The sequence below is a fragment of the Suncus etruscus genome, chromosome 1 (genome assembly GCF_024139225.1).
Source record: "Suncus etruscus isolate mSunEtr1 chromosome 1, mSunEtr1.pri.cur, whole genome shotgun sequence".
Taxonomy (NCBI): Eukaryota; Metazoa; Chordata; class Mammalia; order Eulipotyphla; family Soricidae; genus Suncus; species Suncus etruscus.
The window spans coordinates 208,214,186-208,218,696 of record NC_064848.1 but is presented as its reverse complement, the minus strand read 5'-3'; the positions used below and the strand labels follow the sequence as shown (position 1 = coordinate 208,218,696).

Sequence of the window (4,511 nt, the reverse complement as noted above, 5' to 3'; positions counted from 1 at the left end):
TGTGTGAGAAAGCCAAATGTTTTGATGCATACTCAGTTGCTCTTGACGAGGGCACAGATATAACAGACACTGTGCAGCTCACAATTTATGTCTGTGGTATTGATTGCAACTTTGAATTGACAGAGGAGCTGCTCACAATGATTCCAATGCATGGCCAGACCACTGCTAATGAGATATTTTGGCATCTGTGTGATGCCATTGAGAATGCAGGTTTGCCATGGAGGAGGTTTGTTGGAATAATAACTGATGGAGCACCATCGATGACAGGGAGGAAAAATGGACTGGTGGCACTTGTTCAAAAAAAAACTTGAAGAGGAGGGTGTAGAGAAGGCCATTGCTCTTCACTGTATTATCCATCAGCAGGCCCTTTGCAGTAAATGCCTGCCATGTGACAATGTGATGTCTGTTGTTGTGAAATTCATCAACCAAATCAGATCCAGGGGCTTAAAGCACAGGAGGTTCCGTGTTTTTTCAGAGGAAATGGAGTCAGAATATGGAGATGTGCTCTATTTCACTGAGGTATGTTGGCTCAGCAGGGGAAATGTCCTGAGAAGATTTTTTGAGTTGAGAGAAGAAGTGAAAGCCTTCATGGAGAAGGATGGGAATGCTGTTTCTGAGTTGAGTGATCACAAATGGCTCATGGACTTAGCTTTTCTTGTTGACATCACACATAAGCTGAGTGTACTAAACAAGATGTTACAAGGCCCGGGGCAACTTATCAGTGCTGCCTATGACAACGTGAGAGCATTCTCCACAAAACTTGTGTTATGGAAATCCCAGCTCTCTCAGACAAACCTTTGCCAGTTCCCAGCATGCAAAGAACTTGTGGATGCAGGCATACCATTCAGTGGTGAGAAATATGTTGATGCTATTGTTAAGCTAGAGAAGGAATTTGATCACAGATTTGCAGACTTCAAAAAGCACAGAGCCACTTTCCGAATTTTTGTGGACCCCTTTTCCTTTGATGTGCAAGATGCCCCTCCTGTGCTTCAAATGGAGCTCATTGACCTGCAATGGAACTCTGATCTCAAAGCCAAGTTCAGGGAGATTAGTGGAAAAGCAGACATGCATGGGCAATTTTTGAGAGAATTGCCCCCCAGCTTCCCTGAGCTTTCCCGAATGTTCAAGCACACCTTGTGCCTTTTTTGAGAGCACATATTTGTGTGAAAAGTTATTCTCCACATTGAACTTCAATAAGTCAAAGTACAGACCTAGACTTAATGATGATCATCTTCAAGCCATACTGAGAGTCTCGACTGCTTCCTCTCTAAAGCCAAATGTGGTTCAGATTTGTGAGAAGAAGCACTGTCAAGTCTCTGGCAGCAAGGAATAGGCAAAAGATGCCATGTTCACTCAATGTTCTATTCATGTTCAGAAGAAATAATTAAAACTGTTAATAATGACGTTTGAGGACTTTTTTTGTGTATTGTGCCCTGCCTCACCCTGACTTTGCCTCCTGCGGCCCCCGGGTAAATTGAGTTTGAGACCCCTGTCCTAATTGGTATTCATACTCCACCCTTGAGTCTGATTTGGTCTGGTGATGGGTGACTGGATCCCTCCCTTCTTGGTATTTCTTCTCCATCCTAGAGTGTGATCTGGTTCTTGGTTAAAAAAAAATGACCTAGTTTTTAGGAAAGCAAGGATTGATTTCTTCAGTGTTCCTCCACTAAGGTGCTTTCCCTCAGGATCAGAAGGCTTGTGTGGTGGGATTCCTGGCTTCATTGTTGGAATCCCTGAAACCGTTCTTGCACCTTTTTACAGTGTGGGTTTTTTTCTGTGTCAACGTTTTCTTCCAGGCCCATTACTCTCCAGATCCTAGTTTTGGAGGCTGAGACTACTCTTACATGAACAGGGAGCTGAAACAGGGGCTCAGCCAACAATTGGTGAGATGTTAGTTTTGTTGCTTCTTTTTTTTTTGCCCCCCCCATTCATAATACAGACCAGGCAAAAGGCCTGGTTTAAGGTGTATATGGGGAGCATTTACTGTACCTCCTCTTCTATACAGTCAGTGTAAAGAACACAGCCTGTGGTAAGCATTGGGAGGCCTTATCTTTTTTTCTTTTTCTTTTTTGATATTATATTATATATATCAAAGGTTTATATATATATAAACCCTTCACCAGTGCAACATTCCCCATTCCCATCACCAATATCCCAAGTGTCTTTCATCCCCACCCCACACATTTTGTTGCTTCTTAACTAGATTTCACCATTCTGGCTTTTTAAACCTACATCTATTTGGTCCAAAGTGGGGTCAATGGCTTGGGTTTTGGTTGAAGGAGCCTGAATTCTCCTCATGAAAATTGCATTAGTAGTGGCTTTCTTTATTTTTTTATTTCATATGTATAGTGAGTTGCAAAAAATATGGGATGAATTCTCTATCTCACAATAAAAGTTCCTGAAGTGCTTTCTAATGTTTCTGAAGCTATTTTCTAATGTTCCTAGAAGGTCTGTAAAGCCAAATATTAGAAAGACATTTCCCATGGTCACATGTGGTCAAACCCAAAGCCCTGACATAGTTCTGCCATCCCTTACTGGCAATAGGCCAGTAGAGTGATATTGGCTTACGAAGCAAATCAAATGATATTGAAATGGCCCAATCAGAAGACATACCTGTAAGATTCCCAGCCCCCTCCACCACAGCTTTTTAGAGAAACAACCCCGCATCCCCCCACAAGGTCTAGTTCTTAGGGAAATTGGTACTAACACAGAATCAGAAATGAATTCTGCCCATCAGAAAAACAATCAAACTTCAACCTATGAGGGTTTCTTTCTTTCTTTCTTTCTTTCTTTCTTTCTTTCTTTCTTTCTTTCTTTCTTTCTTTCTCTTTTCTTTCTTCTTCTTTCTTCTTCTTCCTTCCTTTCCTTCCTTCCTTCCTTCCTCCTTCCTTCCTTCCTTCCTCCTTCCTTCCTTCCTTCTTTCTTTCTTTCTTTCTTTCTTTCTTTCTTTCTTTCTTTCTTTCTTAGGGTTTAAATATGGATTACCTTGGTCAGTTTAAGAAGTGTGTTTGGGAGCGGAGATATAGCATGGAGGTAAGGCATTTGCCTTGCCTGCAGAAGGATGGTGGGTTCGAATTCCGGCATCCCATATGGTCCCCCGAGCCTACCAGGAGTGATTTCTGAGCGTAGAGCCAGGAGTAATCCCTGAGTTTTGCCGGGTATGACCCAATAAAAACAAACAAAAAAAAGTGTGTTTGGAGTATGCTCCTCTTTCTCAGTTTTTTATTGAACTCCTTGGTACCTGGAGTGATGGTGGGTGTTGAACCTATCAGGACTTTAAATTGTAGCAAAGAACTGTTTGAGTACTTATCAATATTTACAGTGGAAAATGTGGATGTCTGGAAACTCAAATAGTAAAATTAATAGTCTATATCACTCTCAAAGGATGGTTGCAGGAGTCACATTGTCTTATGTGATGCTGATAGGAGAAGGGGAGTACAGAGAAGTAAATGAACAATCAAGAATACCCCCATGCTGTTTTGAGACTGTCAGGAATTTGCTTTGAAGGTTTGGGAAAAAAATGGACTCAGAAACCAACCACAAGGATAGTTTACACAAAGATTTTTTCAGGAGATATGGAACCATATGCAGAATTTGTGTGGAAATGGACAGAGGCTATTAAAAGGCAGATTAGAGTGTTGAATGACTCTCAAACTCAACTATTAAAATATAGAAAAAGAAAAAGAGGCATGGCAAGCATGGAAATTTTTCCCTTAATATTATTTTCACGAAGCTTCTTAAATTTACCCAAGGAAATTCCTATACAGCTGCAGAAAAAAAAAAACACTTTAAAGAAGATGTTCAGGTACAAAAAACAATTAATTCACCTATTTAGATATAAATGAATAATGAATCGATTGCTGGTAATCTTCTTATTCAAAGAAAAGAATATGCTTATGTTTCTACAAATGGCAATCCTGCCAAGAAACTTTGGGTCCCACTTCACTGTCAGAAGTGGGATTCTCACAAATGAAAACCTTTGAAAAGCATGGAGTGGCCGACACATACTAGACCTTCTCTCCTCTCACTTCCACAGCTCCTCTTTGAGCATCAGTTATGGCTCCAGCTCCAGCACCTAGATCATCAGAGGCAAGGTACCATGGGAGAAGCTGGAAGAGCTCCTAAGCTTTCAGCTTCAAGGCCACCCCCACAAGGGACTGACTGTACAGCAACAGCCAGCAACATCAGGGGCATCTGTGAATCTGGCCCCAAGAGTAGGCACGCTGGCAGAGGTAGTTCTGTGTGATGATGGTTTTGTGTAGGAAACTGAGGCACAAGCATTTTTAGAAGTTGGCCTTATTAAATGTGTTGATAGGCTTGGAGGATTCTCACCCAAAGCCGAAAAGTGGGCTCAGAACTCCTATATGCCACTTCCTTGTGTTCACATATCTAAAGAAAGAGACTGTGGCACATGTGGGGACCACAGTCAGACCCAGGGAATGCCCCTTTATGTCCTTAAGGACCCTCTCATGTTCCTTCCCCATTGCTGAACTTCCAGCTTGTACTCTCCA

At 41.7% G+C, this 4,511-nt stretch overlaps 1 non-coding gene across 1 annotated transcript; it reads right to left on the bottom strand.

The window, feature by feature from the left end:
- Positions 1 to 1,913: 1,913 nt before the first annotated feature.
- Positions 1,914 to 2,046, bottom strand: LOC126032012 (small nucleolar RNA SNORA51). The gene has a single exon (XR_007503801.1). It is a non-coding gene; the product is annotated as a small nucleolar RNA SNORA51 (small nucleolar RNA).
- Positions 2,047 to 4,511: the final 2,465 nt, after the last annotated feature.